Genomic DNA, 19,030 nt, shown 5'->3' on the forward strand with positions numbered 1-19,030 from the left:
ATTGAAAAAACCCAAAAATCTTAGCTTTTAAAACAATCGCTACAAAAAGACAAATTTTAAAATTTTGTCGAAGGACGGACTAGGACATCGATCCGAAACGACCTCGTTCTAAATAACAAGGGAAACAAAATTTTAAAATTAATTACTTAATTGTTTTAATAAGTTAATGATTATAAAAAAAAAATATATATATATATATATATATACCAAACTCCGCGACTCGCGGAGTTTGGAGGGTTAATCCCTGCGACTCGCGGAGGAGCCGGATTACAGAAAAAAAATAAGAGCTGCAAACTGATCAGTTTCATACTCCTCAACCCAAAAATACAGCTCGAAAAACTGCACCGGAAAAACCCGAGAAAAAACCCCAAAAATCACAATTTTTAACCGTTAATCACCAAATCTTTTGCTAAAATCATGTTGAGAAGGATGCTATCTAAGAATTACTCAAGAAAAACGGTAAATTTCTACACCTAAACACCATTTAATTCAAAATTTGATGTTCTTGAGCTATTTTTTCCCCAATTTGATTTTGATGCTTTTTAGTGTAATTAGACTTAAATTGTTTATGTATTATGCTTGTATAACCTAGATTGATGCTGTTTAACATGATTAGAAGCCTTATACTTCAAATTTTGAATAATCTAGGGTTTGTGTTCTTGAGCAAATTTGGGGCTTTTTGATATAAACAGGTTATGGCCGATTTTTGTCATGAATTGTTGCTAAATTGAGTAGTGTAACATGTCTAGGTAGTTAAATGATCCAAACTTTGAGCCTAAACATGATTTTGAGAATTAAAGTGGACTTTTTCAAGTCTAAAATTCATGAACTTGATTTTTGAAAGATAATGCCATTTGAGACTTGTTTAATTGCTAGTAATGATTATTTTGACATGTTATTTGAGTTGAATGTTTATGAACTTGGTAAACATTTTCGTATATGCTTATTTGAAAAAAAAAGTGTAGATTTGATAAAAATGTGAAAATGAGCTTAAGTTTGATATAAATTAATAATGTCATTGTAATTATTTTGATTGATGATTTTGCTGACACTAATACATATTTGGATGCACAAAAATTGTGTTTGATGTGTTTTGCAGAATGAAAGGGGTGAATCTTCATCCCAAGCCCGCAATGTTCCTGCTGAGAATTTGGAACAACAGGAGGTGGATAACTACTACAAGCAGGATATACCTCATCCAGTCATGACCTTTTCCGATATGCACTTGGAAGAGTTGCACCCGAACCTGAGATTTGACAGACTTTGGATAGATTATCCAAAATATCAACGGGGTTTGCATACTCTTCATTCTAAGGTTGTTGAGGTACCGAGGGTCATAGAATGGGGACCCTTAGAAGCTGTAGAATTGGCCGGGCCAATTAGGGAATTACTTGTACAGAGGTATGGTAATTCTTCTTTTAATGACTGGGTATGTTTATTCACCATACGTAGACCTGTATATAAAGTATGGTGTGAAGAATTGTTATGTAGTATAGAGTTGAATGATCGGGTAGCTAGTTTAACCGATCGTTCTTTTATTAGATTTTTGTTAGGCGGTTCGATGCGCCACATGTCTTTACTGGACATGGCTCAGGCTTTACGTATATATACGCCTGAGGAGTTAGCGTCTGCCGATTGTAGAGGATTGATACTAAACGGTAGAAAGATAGATGAAAATTTTGATACACACGGTGTGTGGAGTCAAATGACAAGCCATCACCGTTTGAAAGGGGGAAATTACTCTTATTTGGATATAGATAGAGCCGAATTAAGAGTGATACATAGGTTTTTAGCTAATTCGATTACACAAAGGGGTAAAAACAAGGAAAAAGTAAATGAACAGGATTTGTTTTACCATATGTGTATTCGAGACCCACAAAGCGCTGTAAGTATACCATATTGTGTGGGTTATTATTTATCAGCTATGGTTCGGGGGATGCGACCACATAGCATAATAAGAGGTGGAATTTTTATTACTTTGATTGGTGAATATCTCGGTGTGGATATAAGTCGGGGGGGATTATTAGTAGAAGAACCAGAACCCCGCGATACTATAGGTTTAAATGTATACCATGGTGCGAAAGTTTTGAAGAGGTGAAATAACGCCGCAGTACGATACCATGGTAGACATCCACAGGTGGAGAGAAACCAGCAGCAAGGTAATGTAGGAGGGGGGAATGAGATGCAAGAAATGCATAGGTTTATAGCTTCTCAGGAATACGAAAATGCTAGACAGAGAGCATTTAAAGATTGGCAAGTTCATCAGAACCAGATCATAGCTCATTGCCAACATATAGGTAGAAACTATATTCCTACACCGAAACCCATCTTCCCTCCTTGGTCGATAGAGATGCAGCCACCATATCCTACGTATGACCCTGCCGAAGCATTCTATAGCACTTATGGTTATGCCTGGAACCCCTATTGGTACCAATATCATCCTTAGTTTACTTATTTTTTATTTATTTTGTAATTTGTAATTATTGATACGTTTAATACTTTTGTTAATATTGTAATCATTTTAATTATCTAACTTTTATTCTTAGATTTTAATAATTTTTGAATGTGGGGTAATATACCAAACTTCAAAAATATGTATATATGTTTGCAGTTTATCTTATGTACACAACAGGGTAAAACAACGCATTTTTAAAGACTTGCATTAAGTTCAGCAAAAGCAACTAATTTTGACGACAAGATGCAAAATATATGTGAAATAACAACAAGATGGAATGAACAAATGATGTGCACCATTTATCATTCAGCAAACAAACGCCAATATATTTGGAAACTTTGGTAAAAATCTAATCATTTTCACACAAATCACCCTCAATAATTTAAATTGTTACTGATTTCTTGCAAATGAGGACATTGCAAGATCTTAAGTGTGGGAAGGGGTTAAATTCTTTCGGATTTTAAAATTTTTATCTTAAACACTTGGTTACCATTAAAAATACTAGTAAAGCAGTAGTTGTATTAGAATCTAGTGCTCTCTGATAAAAAAGAACAGCCCTAGTCTTATATACTGACTACCCAATTCTAGTAAAATTTTTCAAAATTTTCAATTAAATGAATTCAAAATCATGTTTATACATATTTATGAACGATAAAACTAGGTTTTAACACCGAAATTATTGTTACCTCGGAAAGGACATAAATTGAGAAACAAACCAAAATGTTAAAATTCATTTAAAATGGAATAGAGGACGATAAAAAGGAAAATAAAAGCCAAGTGTGGGAAAATTTACCAAATTATCTTAAACATATGTCACATATATCTGTAACAAATAACTGAAAATACTTTTGCTTTGGACTAAACTAAACTGTTTTACCCAATGAAAGAAAAGAAGAGATGGATCTACACGATGAATCAATTCCATCATTAAAAGGAAGTAAAGTCTTCCGAAAAAGAAACGCGCTTCTTGATTTAGGTCATGAAGTTGTCGTCCAGACCAGCTGTAGGTTGACGAAAAATCTAGAAAAGTCGTCACTAAAATCAGCAGGAAATCCACGGACCTCAGCATTAAACAGGGTCGCCAAGTGGTCAGATTTATCCTAACCATGAGAAGGATTTATCTCGTACAATGGGGGGGGCACCATGCAAATTAGCTGGATAAGACTAATGAATCAGATCCCCAGAAAGGATAATCTCCTTAAAGATTAAAAATCAGCTTTTAAGACTGATATTACTCAATCCTAGAGATTGACCTTAAAGATTGAGAATTACAAACTCATGGAATTCGATGATATCTAAACTCGAGCTTAAACGAGAAAATATTTTGATCAAAATTACAAACCGATTTGTTTTCTGAAAACCCTATTTTCAATGCGTTCATTACCATTGAACGTAAAATCCTAGGAATTCACCTGGAATTCATTAGGTCACCTGAACTAAATCGGGTGTCAACCGTAAGAACGGTGGTTGCATAGTGGTCAAAGACAGGACCTTGTGCCATACCGAAAAATTATAAGGGTGAGCTTTACTATTGCTCCTACCAAGGATAGTAATTGCGTCCGACACGTTATAGACCATAATCAAAAGCATGTCACGGGACATTGCCTTAACAGTTGCTTGTTCAACGCTTTCCTTTACAACCGGACGGTAGTTTGCCGAAAGGTAATATACGGGACAAGTAAACTGGACGTGTTGCTTTCCAAATACAAGGTTAGCAAGTGGGTGACACAAAACCGCAAGTTTTGAGCTAAAATTTTCAAATCTGAAACCCACCAAACCCACAAAAATATTTTGCAAACACCGGTAAAGGGTTATTCCGGAAAACTTATCTAGGGTAAAAACTAGATTTCAAAAGATCAAATGTTTTCATAAAGATCCAATTTCCTTAATGGATCGAAATTTTTATAGTCATGTGGGACTGTAAACCATATCGTTACTACCATTGTTTATACCGCCGTATAGAAATCACTGATGTACAAAGTGTGAAGAATAAAGAAGTGATTCTAGTATTTCAAGACGATATTGCTTGAGGACAAGCAACGCTCAAGTGTGGGAATATTTGATAATACTAAAAACGAACATATATTTCATAGCATTATTCCTCAAGAAAGACAAGCTTTTAGTTGCAATTGTTCTATTTACAAGTGATATTCGTTTAAATAATAAAAGGTGAAGACAAAAGACAGATTCGACGAATTGAAGACGCAAACGACCAAAAAGCTCAAAAGTACAAAAGACAATCAAAGAGGTTCCAATTATTGATAAGAAACGTCTCGAAATTACAAGAGTACAAGATTCAAAACGCAAAATACAAAATATAAAATTGTACGCAAGGACGTTCGAAAATCCGGAACCGGGACCAGAGTCAACTCTCAACGCTCGACGCAACGGACTAAAAATTACAAGTTAACTATGTATATAAATATAATATAATATATAATTAATTATATTAATTATATATATATTATATATATAATAAAAACCGTCGGCAGAGAAAGACTCCAAGATGTGAGCTGGAATTTCAAACTCCGCGACTCGCGGAGTTTGAAGGCAAAATTCACCGCGAGTCGCGGAGCCCCAAAAATCGAAATTCCCTATAAAGCCAACCGAATTCTGATCACAATTCATATCTTTTTCTTCCTCATTCATACGTAAAATTTATATATATATATATAATTTATATTTTAATTTTAATTTTAATTCTAATAATAAGGGTATGTTAGCGAATGTTGTAAGGGTATAAGTCGAAATTCTGTCCGTGTAACGCTACGCTATTTTTAATCATTGTAAGTTATGTTCAACCTTTTTACATTAATGTCTCGTAGCTAAGTTATTATTATGCTTATTTAAAACGAAGTAATCATGATGTTGGGCTAATTACTAAAATTGGGTAATTGGGCTTTGTACCATAATTGGGGTTTGGACAAAAGAACGACACTTGTGGAAATTAGACTATGGGCTATTAATGGGCTTTATATTTGTTTAACTAAATGAAAGTTTGTTAATGTTAATATAAAGATTTACAATTGGGCGTCCCTATAAATTACCATATACACTCAATCGGACACGATGGGCGGGGTATTTATATGTACGAATAATCGTTCATTTAACCGGACACGGGAATGGATTAATAGCCACTAGAATAATTAAAACAGGGGTGAAATTACATTCAAGGGTAATTGGTGTAATTGTTAACAAAGTAGTAAAACCTTGGTTTACACGCAGTCGATAACCTGGTGTATTCATTAAACAAAGTATTAAAACCTTGTTACAATTCGAATCCCCAATTAGTTGGAATATTTAACTTCGGGTATAAGAATAATTTGATGAGGTCACTCGCACTTTATATTTATGACTGATGGACTGTTATGGACAAAAACCAGACGGACATATTAAATAATCCAGGACAAAGGACAATTAACCCATGGGCATAAAACTAAAATCAACACGTCAAACATCATGATTACGGAAGTTTAAATAAGCATAATTCTTCTATTTCATATTTAATTTCCTTTACTTTATATTTAATTGCACTTCTAATTATCGCACTTTTATTTATTGTTATTTAATCGCACTTTTAATTATCGTACTTTTTAATTATCGCAATTTTATTTTATCGCACTTTTATTATTCGCAATTTCATTATCGTTATTTACTTTACGCTTTAATTTAAGTCTTGTATTTATTTTATATTTTACATTAGGTTTTAACTGCGACTAAAGTCTTAAAATCGACAAACCGGTCATTAAACGGTAAAAACCCCCTTTATAATAATAATATTACTTATATATATATTTGTATTTTTATAAAAGTAAACTAATATAGCGTTGAGCTTTGTTTAAAGATTTCCCTGTGGAACGAACCGGACTTACTAAAAACTACACTACTGTACGATTAGGTACACTGCCTATAAGTGTTGTAGCAAGGTTTAAGTATATCCATTCTATAAATAAATAAATATCTTGTGTAAAATTGTATCGTATTTAATAGTTTTTCCTAGTAAAATATAAACTATTTTATATACACCTCGCATAACATCAAGTATTTTTGGCGCCGCTGCCGGGGACACTCTTAAACGCCGGAAGCGCAACGCTAATATAAAAAAAAAAAGATTTTTAGCTTACTTTTATTAAAAGGCGCTTTTGTAAAAATACGTTTTAATTATTCAAAAATATAAAAAGAAAAACAAAAATATAAGTATTTTTAAGATTTTGTTAAATATTTAAGTTTTATAAGTTTCTTTATTTTTAGTTTAGTTTATAAAAATATAAGTTTTATTTTAATATCTTTTATTTATATAAAAATAGAAAACAGAAAATAAAAAAAAAATAAAAAAAAAAAAAACGCGTCGAATTTAAATCTGTCAACTGAATTTCTGAACCCCGCGAGTCGCGGGGTTTGAAGCCTTGAATACCGCAAGTCGCGGAGCCTTTCTGACAGGCGAAAAAAACCCTAATCCAGCATTAATTACGGGTTTTAATTAATTATTATTATTATTTAACCCTAATTATTATTATTATTATTATTAGTTTTATTTTAAGATTTACTTTTTATTTAATTTATGTATTTAGTATTAATTAGTTTTAATTAAATTGTAAAATTAGTAGTTTAATTAAATAAATAATATAAAAATAATATTTTTATAAAAATTGTACTTTTTACAACTTTTTGTATATTTTTATATTTTGTCCCTTTTTAATCGTTGTTGCATAACTTTTGTATTTTTAAGCTCATATTTAATTTTAAACTTAGTCTTTGCTATAGTTATTTTTACTCCTAGATTTTTAGGCTTTGCCGTAGAATTCCTTAAGTGCTTTTTCTTTAGACTAAGATTTAGGTACTTTAGAATTTTGCGACGCCTTTTTAAGTTTTAGTTTCTTTTTAAGTTATTTCCATTTGGGATTTAGTTTTTCCTGTAAGCTTTAATATTTTTAGACTTTTTACTATGTACCAATTATCATTCCAATTAGTAATTTCAATTTGCGATTATAATTTTAAGTTAGTTGTAGTAATAAGGTTAGGTTAGTCAAGTATTTTTAAGTTTTTATAAGTTTCTTTTATTTTTCCGTCACCTTTTATTTTTCAACCATTTTTTCTTTTTCGACCTTTTGCGACGAACTCTTTTTCTCTCTTATTTCTCGCCATTCTAGTTTTTAGGACTTAGAATTTTTTCTACTTCTTATCTAAATTTCTTAAAATTACGAAAATTTATTTTAAGTGGTTAAATTAATAGACATCAAAATTTTCTGGTTCGTAGTAATAGTTGGATTTGTACGTGGACCGGGTTATTGGAGCCAAACAGTCCTCAATTATATTGAGACCAAACGAATCCTGCCCCTCTGCTGCATCTTTTGGCTATTCGAAACGTGGGCAAAATCAGAAAAGTCTATTAATTGGATAACTTATTATAATTTTTCTTTCCTTTTTAAAACTAATAGGATATTCAGTGAATGCACCGAGCAAGACGTTCATCACCTTTTGTACGTTCACCACCTGTAACTCGATCAAGACATCGTTTAACAAATATAACCGCCGTTGATTTTTCTTTAGAATCGTCATCCAGTCGACCAAGTACTTCAGTTCAAATTTCCGATAATCCATTTTTTGAACCCAACATCACAATTGAGAATCCGGAAAATATTCAGGAACGGTTCATAGATCCTGAACCACTAAACTTTCCTCCGGAGCCACCAATCATTCAAACAGAGATTGTTGAGGAACGAACCATTAAATCTGAATCCTCTAATGATTCCGATTCAACAAATTCGATTATGGAGAATCTAGAACCTCTAAGTATGGAAGACCGAATGAGAGCTAAACGCACTGGCCAAGGTCACGCAATTACTCATCCAGACATTAATGCGCCAGATTATGAAATCAAAGGACAAATTCTACACATGGTGACTAATCAATGCCAATTTAGTGGTGCACCGAAGGAAGATCCAAATGAACATCTACGTACCTTTAATAGGATCTGCACACTATTTAAAATCCGAGAAGTGGAGGATGAACAGATATATCTCATGTTATTTCCCTGGACTTTAAAGGGAGAAGCCAAAGATTGGTTGGAATCGTTACCTGAAGGGGCGATCGATACATGGGACGTTTTAGTTGACAAATTTCTTAAACAATTCTTTCCTGCATCTAAAGCCGTAAGACTTCAAGCAGAAATTGTTACGTTTACACAGAAACCAAATGAAACTCTATATGAGGCGTGGACAAGATATGGAAAGTTATTAAGAGGATGTCCGCAACATGGTTTAGACACCTGTCAAATAGTACAAATATTCTACCAAGGATGCGACATCACTACAAGAAAAGACATAGATATAGCAGCTGGTGGTTCTATTATGAAGAAAACCGAAACTGATGCTAACAAAATTATTGATAACACTGCTTCCCACTCACATGAGTGGCACCAAGAAAAAGACATCATTAGATCATCTAAAGCAGCTAGAGCCGATTCTAGCCATGACTTAGATTCCATTTCCGCAAAGATAGATGCTGTAGAGAGACGAATGGAAAAGATGACTAAGGATATTCACTCAATACGAATTAGTTGTGAGCAGTGTGGAGGACCACATTTGACAAAAGATTGTCTCAGTATTGAATTAACAATGGAACAAAGAGAGAATATTTCATACATAAACCAAAGGCCTGGAAATAATTATCAGAATAATTATCAACCGCCAAGACCGATTTACAATCAAAACCAGAATTATAACCGAAATATTCCATACAACAACCAACAAGGTCCTAGCAATCAACAAGTATCCAATAATACTTACAACCAGCAAAGACCGAATTTTCAAAACAAACCACCACAACAAACCGATGAAGGGGATGTGTTAGATGAGGTGGATTTGATGACCACCCTAATGGCTGAAGGTTATGAGCCAATCGAAGAAGAGCATGAGAAGTTGGAGAAAGCAAATGCATACAGGAGCAAAACTTCAATTGAAGAGGCTCCTGAATTAGAGTTGAAACCACTCCCGGATAATTTGGAGTATGCTTTTCTTGGGGAGGAGTCTAAAATCCCGGTGATTATTGCTTCCGATCTTTCTGTAAGTCAAAAGTCTAAACTTGTCTCCATGTTAAAAGCCCACAAACCGGCTATTGCATGGAAAATTCAGGATATTAAGGGTATTAGTCCCTCTTATTGTACACACAAAATCCTAATGGAAGATAACTTCAAACCGTGTGTGCAACGACAAAGGCGACTAAACCCACATATGCAGGAAGTGGTTAAAAAGGAGATTGTTAAACTCCTTGATGCATGTCTTATTTATCCTATCTCTGACAGTCCTTGGGTGAATCCAGTTCAATGTGTGCCCAAAAAGGGTGGCTTGACCGTGATCACAAACGAAAAGAATGAATTAATTTCTACCAGGACTGTCACGGGATGGCGGGTGTGCATTGACTGTCGAAAATTAAATGATGCTACCCGAAAGGACCATTTTCCCCTACCCTTCATCGATCAAATGTTGGAGAGGTTGGCAGGAAAAAGTTTCTATTGTTTTCTTGATGGTTTTTTGGGATATTTCCAAATCCCTATTGCACCCGAAGACCAAGAGAAAACCACGTTCACATGCCCGTATGACACATTCTCTTATTAGCGTATGCCGTTCGGTTTATGTAACGCCCCTGCTACCTTTCAAAGGTGTATGGTGGCGATTTTCCATGATATGATCGAAGACTGCATGGAGGTGCTTATGGACGAATTTTCAGTCTACGGAGACACCTTCGAGTCATGTCTTCTTAATCTTGAGCGTATGTTGATTCGGTGCGAAAAAGCCAGTCTTGTGCTCAACTGGGAGAAATGCCACTTTATGGTTCGTGAGGGCATCGTTCTCGGGCACAAGATTTCTAAAGTTGGAATTGAGGTAGATAAGGCAAAAATCAATGTTATCGCCAGGCTTAAAGCCCCTACCGATGTTAAAGGTGTTCGAAGTTTTCTTGGGCACGCCGGGTTTTACCGGCCGTTTATCAAGGATTTTTCCAAAATTGCCACGCCCTTAAATAAACTTCTTGAAAAGGACGCTCCGTTTGTTTTCTCGGAGGAGTGTCACAAAGCTTTCAATCTTCTTAAAGCAAAGCTCACTAATTCACCTATCCTTATTAGTCCGGATTGGTCTATGCCATTCGAACTTATGTGTGATGCTAGTGACTTTGCAATCGGATCCGTCTTGGGGCAACGTGTTGGTAAACATTTTCAGCCCATTTACTATGCTAGTAAGACATTGCAAGGAGCGCAACTAAATTATACCACCACCGAAAAGGAACTCCTAGCAATTGTTTTCTCTTTTGACAAATTTCGTGCGTATCTCATACTAGCAAAGACGGTTGTGTATACGGACCACTCGGCCCTTAAGCATTTGCTCTCTAAACCCGATGCTAAACCGAGATTGATACGTTGGGTATTGCTTTTGCAAGAATTCGATGTAGAAATCCAGAATAAAAAGGGTGCCGAGAATCTAGCGACCGATCACCTTTCACGTCTTGAGAACCCCTCCCGTGAGGTTCTCGATGAGACTTCTATTCATGATGATTTTCTCGATGAATATCTCATGAAGGTGGAGGAGTGTGAAGACCCTTGGTTCGTTGATTTTGCGAATTATCTAGTTGGTGGATTCTTAGAGAAGGGTTGGTCACATCATAAACGTAAGAAGTTCTTTAGTGACCTTAAGTATTATTTTTGGGAGGACCCTTATCTCTTTAGGCGGTGTTCTGATGGAATGATCCGCCGATGTGTTTCCGGAGAAGAATGCGAACGCATTCTTGTCCAATGTCATCATGGTCCGACAGGTGGGCATTATGGTCCCCAAGTTACGGGGCGAAAAGTCTTTGAGGCCGGGTTTTATTGGCCTACTATCTTCAAGGATGCCCACCGGATTTGTCAATCGTGCGATGCTTGTCAACGGGTGGGCCAAATCACCCAACGAGACGAGATGCCTCAAAATGTCATTCAAGTTTGTGAGGTTTTTGATATTTGGGGAATTGATTTCATGGGCCCGTTCCCGAAGTCGAATAATAAGCTCTACGTTCTTGTTGCTATCGATTATGTTTCAAAATGGGTTGAAGCACAAGCTTTGCCCACTAATGATGCACGGGTCGTAGTTTCGTTCCTAAAGCAACTCTTTTCTCGGTTTGGTTCCCCGAAAGCTTTAATTAGTGGTCGGGGAACTCACTTTTGTAATGCCCAACTCGAAAAGGTGTTGAAACGGTATGAGGTAACCCATAAAGTTTCGACATCCTACCATCCTCAAACGAATGGGCAAGTCGAAAACACCAACCGAGCTTTAAAGAGGATTCTTGAGAAAACTATTGGTTCTAATCCTAAGGAGTGGTCGTTTAAGCTCGATGATGCCTTATGGGCATTTAGAACGGCGTACAAAACGCCAACCGGAACCACTCCTTTTCGGTTACTTTATGGCAAAGCGTGTCATCTCCCGGTGGAGATTGAACACAAAGCTTATTGGGCTCTAAAAATGAGCAATCTTAATCTTAAGGAGGCGGGTCACCTTCGGTTGAGTCAATTGAATGAGTTAGAAGAGCTAAGGCTCGATGCGTATGAGAACTCATTGATTAGTAAGGAAAGAACAAAGAAGTGGCATGATAGTCGCTTGAAGGATCCTAAAGAATTTAAGGAAGGGGATCGTGTGCTTCTTTTCAATTCGAGGTTTCGTTTGTTTCCCGGGAAGTTAAAATCTAAATGGTCGGGACCTTTTGTTGTTCAAAAGGTTTATTCTCATGGGGCGGTTGATTTGATAAATTTGAAAGGGGAAGAGTTCAAGGTTAACGGTCATCGGTTAAAACACTATGTCGATGGACCGCAAGAGGTGGACGATGAGATTAAACTCATCTTTACCTCTAACGACGCGTAATAATCATGGTTAAAACCATTGTTGTAGAGTTTGTATATTTTTGTGCTTGTTTGACAATATGTGCAATATAATCATGCTTGGATTTTTGTTGGGGTTAGTTTGGTGGTTTTAGGTTGAGAAAATGGGATTTAAAGGTTTAAAAATACGAAATTCTGGTGTACCAGCACATGAAGCGCCGCTCCAGATCATGGCGCGCCGCGCCACTTTGAGACACCTGATGTACCAGATATTGAAAAAGGCTCGACATGATTTTTCAGTTAATCGGAGCGCCGCGCGACATTTCGGAGCGCCGCGCGGATACCTTGCGCGCCGCGCTAATTCCTGTCGGCCAGCTGTTTTCTTTTGTAATTAAAATCAAACTCGAATTTTTACATCCACACAATTAGAAACGGGTTGGTAGCTGTATTTACCCCAATTCCTTTTATTCTTTTCATTCATAACATCTCTTTAACACTTACAAACACTTTGATTTTCAAAACCCTAAATCTCAAAACTTTGATTTCTTGTTTCAATTAACTTCAATCTTTCAAGAATGGCTCCCACCAAGGTCCGAATTTGTTTCTTTCTAACTAATTTCATCTTATTATGTGTAATTGTTTGTTTAATTTTTGAGTATCAGGATGAATTAGTGTGGGGTTGCTTTAATTTGGGTTATGTGATTCAATTAGTCATGGGTTTTGTTAGATTATCATTGTATGCTTTGATTTCATGAGTAATTTTGTGTTTGAAAGTTTAACATGAACCTAGGGTTTGTAGGTTTAAAAATCCGAATTTTGTAAGTGAGAAAGGGGATATTTGCTTGAAGGTGTGGTAGTTCTTGAATTGTTCATGTGTTTTTGAGCTAGTGTGGGGTTGTGTCCATATGGGCGGGTCAAATTGTTTTGAATGACTTGAGCTATATTGTTCTAATTATGTGTAATGCCATGCTAGTAAGGATTAAACATATGATTTTGAATTGTGATGAAGATTTTGTTAATGGTTGTTGGAATTGGTAAAAGTTGCAAACATGATGAAGTTTATTGGATTGTTGGAATCTAAATGAGTGATAAGTAATCATGTTTGTCATGTTTTGGGTTATGTTGATTTATGATTATGGTTCATGAGTTGTTTTGTTTTAAGGGATAATGTGGTTTGGTTGAGAGTGTAGTTTTTGACATGTTTTTTTTTTCAAGTATTATTTGTTAACTTGGAGATTGTTTTCAAAAGTGGATTGGCATGAAACATGATTTGGTTGCGAATGGTACTTGGTGTCTATTATTATGACTAACATTAACTTTTGAGTTTGTTGTTTTGTTTTCTTTACTTGTTTCATGAATGTAGAGATCAAGAGGATCCCAGGAACAACCAAGGCAACCACTGAATAATCCTGAATTATGGTTATCTCATATCTCGAATAATGAGGATTTGGAGGAAAGGTTCACCACAAATAGCGCTCGTCCGATTGAGCGAACTTATTATTTAGATTGGACGCATCTTTCATCAGCGGGTCCTAATATTGTTCGGGAGTTGCGTCGTTACTTGTGGGTAGTCTATGCGGGCAATGAGTTGAGACCTTATGAAAGGTTATTTGAGATTAATGAGGATATTTATGAGGAGATAACTATAGAGTTTTTCTCAACTGTTAGTTGTCAACCTCGAGTCTCTCCGACCGAGGCAGATTTCTTATCATTTAGGCTTGGCGGGTTAGAGCGTCATATGTCTAAGATTGAGCTGGCTCGGGCATTAGATCTATATCCTGAGTTGACTGATAATGATTTGAAGTGGCATTTGATGAATTGCAGAGTGTTTGGGGAGCAAGTTTTCAGTGAAAGTGATTATTGGCCGACTGTGGCAACTGCTAGTGCTGGTCCGTTTAGTTCGAGTCGAAGTGTTCAGTCGATGCTTAGACTTCCTGAGGATCGAATAATTTTTAAGATGATAGCTACTATGTTTATGGCAAGGAGAAACGCAAACAAAATTCAGCGAAGGGATCTTTGGATCCTACAACAAATTAAACTGAGGGAGCCGATCGATGTCCCATGTATGTTAGGGGTATGGTTGCAGGAAATTGGAATGGACAACCACACGGAACGCCCATTGTTAGGTGGGCATTTTGTTACTAGGTTAGCTCGAGCGTTTTCGGTCCCGACGAGTCGATGTGATGTGGTTGGAGTTGAGGCGATGCCCACCAATATTCTGTTTTTCTCTAAGGCTGAGTTTATCCGTCGTGGTCCAGCAGGATGGGTTTTGTGGTCTGATGAAGAGCAACAGCAACAGCAACAGCCAGGTGACGGTGCAGGTCGAGGATGTGGACGTGGAGCTAGTCGATCCACGTATGAGGCTGGGAGCTCGAGTGGTGCGAACGTACAGGGTACGTGGTCAATGGGTGAAGAGAGTTGGAATTCTTTGGTGAACAGTGTGGACGGTCTTCATTTAGAGTACAGGGACAGCAGGTCAGCATATGATGCTCAGGTGGAGCATAATCAGCGGATGTTGGCAGAGCAGCGTAGGCATAATGAGGATTTAATGACTTGGCACCAACAAAATTATGGGTCGATTAACACAACATTAGGACAGTTTGGAACAGAGTTGGGTCATTTGGGAGAGCGTGTTGACAGGGTTGAGTACGATGTTAGGGGAATTAGGGCCCACAATCAGTGGGAGATCCATCAGTGACAAATTCAGCGTCAGATGCGTCATAACCCGGAGGCGTATATTCCGACGCGAACTACCATTCCCGATTATACGTCTGTTACTCCTCCGAGACCGGATCCTTCATATGACCCGTACCAAGCTTGTCAGGATACGTATGGTGTGAACTGGGTCCCTACCAGAGATTTTTGGCCGGGAAGTGATTGATTGTTGCGCGTGATTATGTTGTAATTTGTTTTAAACTATTTCCGTTTCGTTGGTTTGTACTTGGATAATTTTATATTTTGCTTGTGTACTGTGGATTTATTTAGGGACAAGGCGTTTCGGTACCGGGTGGTACCACCTTGTCCCATTTATGTAGTTCGTGTGTTTTTCTTTTCTTAGGTATGTTGGTGAAACAATTTTTTTTCAAGTCTGGCATTAAGTTCAGCAAAACTACTTGAGTGATGATATTGGTGTGAGGATCGGGAATGGACGATGTTCTTATGCTGGCAGTCAGTTCAGCGCCATCTGTCACTGTCATTCCACGATTAGTGGTTAAGCTCGATAAGTTTTTATTTTTCTTACCCTTTCGATTTTAATCCATTTTTGATCTCAAGTAATGGGGACATTACTTGATCTCAAGTGTGGGGTGGGGGATGTAAAATCTCTCGGGTTGGTTGTTAATAGAATCATCATTATTTTGGTTTTGATATCTAAAAGACTTGACGTTTCACGGCGTTTTGGTCGTAAAAAAAAAAATTTGAAAAATTTAGGGGACAAAAAAAAAAATGAAAAATTAGTTAGCGAAAAAGAAAAAAAAAATAGAAAAATAGTTAAAAATTCGACCAAAACCCTTGTTTAAGATTTGGCTTGGTATTTTTATTTTGTGAATTTGGAGAAGCCGAAAGTGTTCCACATGTTCATTTCCATTGAACATGAAATCCTACTAGTTCAAAGAACTCACTAGTAGGTCACCTGTACCAAAACGGGTATAAACCGTGAGAGAGCGGTGATTGCATAGCGTGATTGTGACCGAATCACGTGCCAGATCAAAAACTTTTGGTTACTTGGTATAGCAGACTTCCGAAACTATATCATTTTATTATTGCATCATTTAATGATGTGATACTGTGGGAAGAGGAGCCTTGAGCTTCACCAGTGCTGTCCTTTTTAGGAGCAATAGCTACGTGTTTGTGTTTGCTTAGACAACACAACCCATAGCCAAAAGCTATGGAACCCGAAGGTTTTCGGGATTTATCGGGAGTAAAGTCTTCCGAAAGTTGTTTCAAAACCAGTGTCAATTGAAACAGATTGGCACTTCCGAGTGACTCAAATCCACTCATTAAGGAAGTAAAGTCTTTCGACCGTTCTACTTGGTACGTATACCTCTTAAGCATGCCATTTCATTACCCATCATTTCACGATGAGGTACTGTTAGAGGAGAAAGTCTTGAACTTTCAAAACATGTTCATTATTTTGAATGTGAAATCCTACATGAACATAACAGTTCATAAGTAGGTCACTTGTACAAAAACGGGTGTCAACCGTATGAACGGTGATTGGATCATGTGGTCAAAACCGGGCCATGCGCTAGATCAAAAACTTAAACAGGACGGTCTTCATTGTTTCTCCTAACAAGGACAATGATGCGCCCGACCACCTAACATAACCACATAGGATGTATCCATTCCATCCTTAAGGGAGTCAAGTCTCCCGAACGACACGCTTGCTGATTCATTTCAGAATTTGTAGTCCAGACCAGTTGTAGGGTGACGAAAAGTCTTGAAAAGTCATTGCTAAAATCGACTGGAAATCTACCAGGCCTCAACGTCAAACAGGGAACTGGTAGTCGAAGCTTATCTCAATGAGGGATATTTTCTAGCCAAATGGGAAGCGCACCATGATACACAAAATGTCAGTGATTGATCAGATTCTCAGTGGATAACCTCCGGAAAGGTAAGATATCAGCTTTTAAGCCTGATGAACTTCAATCTTTATGATTGACTTAACGGATTAGATGATTACCTCATAATTGTCAATGATATTCGGACGTAATGTGTATCCTCCTAAGCACATTATTTCTACTGACATCTCGCGATGTTAGGTACTGTGGGAGGCTTGGCTTGACCAATTGCGGGGTAGCCCGTGCGTTCTCTTGGCACACATGTTCGATTGTTATATCTCTGGTGCTCGGTTCCCACTTGATTCCCGGTTCCATTGAAGACTTATGTTATGATTCGAGATTCTCTATTTCATCATTACGGTACGTTATCGAGATTATTTTGGTTACTATATTCATTCATATTGTTTGCGGTTGGGAAGTTACATCGGGGGAATGCAAGTGGGAACTATGGTTGTTATTTATTCCAAATCGTGCCCACGCTAGTTGCTTGTTTGGTTTCTTGTTCGTTTGGTTCTACATACATGTTTGAAGACATTATTATATGGTAGAAGATTATTATCGAGTTTATTTGCTTGAGGACAAGCAAAACTCTAGTGTGAGGTTGTTTGATATCGCATATTTTATACGCATTTTCCTTAGCGATATTGGGTACATTTTGGTCCTTTTGGATACGATTTGGAATTATTTCGGTAAAAGTTGTGAAAAGTTTGAGTTCCAAGACCAAGGAGGTTAATTTTGAAGTTATTTGATGGTTTTGGGTGATTTTCGATGTAAACGAGTGAAAGGGTTTGGTCCGATTCGAGTTTTGGTGTTTGTATTAAGTTTTTCAGCTCATTTCAGCAAAAATGACATGGAGCGCCGCTCCAAAACGTGGCGCGCCGCTCCAAAACGTGGCGCGCCGCGCCATTCCACATAAAATACAGTTCGAGCGTTTTTAAAAGGCAGATTTCAGCTCACCAGTAAAATGGCGCGCCGCGCGAGGAAATGGCGCGCCGCGCGAGTAAGGGCGCGCCGCGCAGGGTCTTAACCGGGTTCAGAATTGCACCTATTTAAAGCCCGAAAATTACCCTAATTTATCATTATCGTATCCAGACGAATTCCAGCAGCTTTTTGACGAACTTAGGTGATTTTTGGGGATTTTCAAGGTCATTCTAAGGTATCAATCATTCCGGAAACAAGTCTCGATTCGTTTATCTTTCAGGATTCAATCATTGATTAGGTTTATCCCTTGTCATAAACAATGAATTTCTCTATTACTTTATTTGTGATTTTTATTGTTGCCATGATTATTGGCTAAGTTCTTTAATGTTTGTCTAGATTTAATAACCTATGTATTGGATGCTACTTATCAGTTGTTTGATTAATTTATGATGATTTGATGTTTGAATTAAAGAACCATTCTTATTGAAGCTAGACTCTTCGATTTAATTGGTTGTGTACTTATTTGATAGGACGAGAGTTCATTAATTTAGTGCATTAATTTACAATTGGTTTGTCTTAATTGATTGTTTGCTTACTCGGAGACGAGAGTAAATTGAATTCAAAAGGCTAGACGAAATAGGGGTGAATTATGCGCAACGAGAGTTGGTGTGATTGTGATTTGAGTCTTCATCTCAGTTGAACTGTTTAGTCACAATTAGGAGGTCTTAGGCTACGGGGAATTCTGTGTCGTGTAATCTTAATTGAAGTGTTTGCGCTGGGGAATTCCAGGTGAACCGACTAGATAATTCACATAAGTTAGATAATAACTGGGGCTTAATCTAAATGCATCCAATACTAGGTGAAAAAGGTCTAGACAAGCATTCATTTTTTTTAATTGTTTACAACTATCTTATTTTACTCGTTTGTTTGCTTTAAAGCTTAAAACTGAAAACACCAAAAATATTATTCAATCTTGTTATTAATTAACGCTATCTTTGATTTTGGCTAATCGTTAAATAGCCAACCAAACAAATTATCTCGTAATTCAATTTTCTAGATTTAACTTAGTTTAATTCATTAGTTACAAATCTTAATTTTCACGTCTAAACTGTCCTTGGAACGATCTTGGATTTACCAACTTTATACTATTGCACGATCGGGTACACTACCCGTTAGTGTGTAGCAAATCTTTAAACCGGTTTTTCCCATATTAAATAATAGACGCGATTTCACACATCAGTCACTTGTCCATCG

The sequence above is a fragment of the Rutidosis leptorrhynchoides genome, chromosome 5, assembly GCF_046630445.1.
Source record: "Rutidosis leptorrhynchoides isolate AG116_Rl617_1_P2 chromosome 5, CSIRO_AGI_Rlap_v1, whole genome shotgun sequence".
NCBI lineage: Eukaryota > Viridiplantae > Streptophyta > Magnoliopsida > Asterales > Asteraceae > Rutidosis > Rutidosis leptorrhynchoides.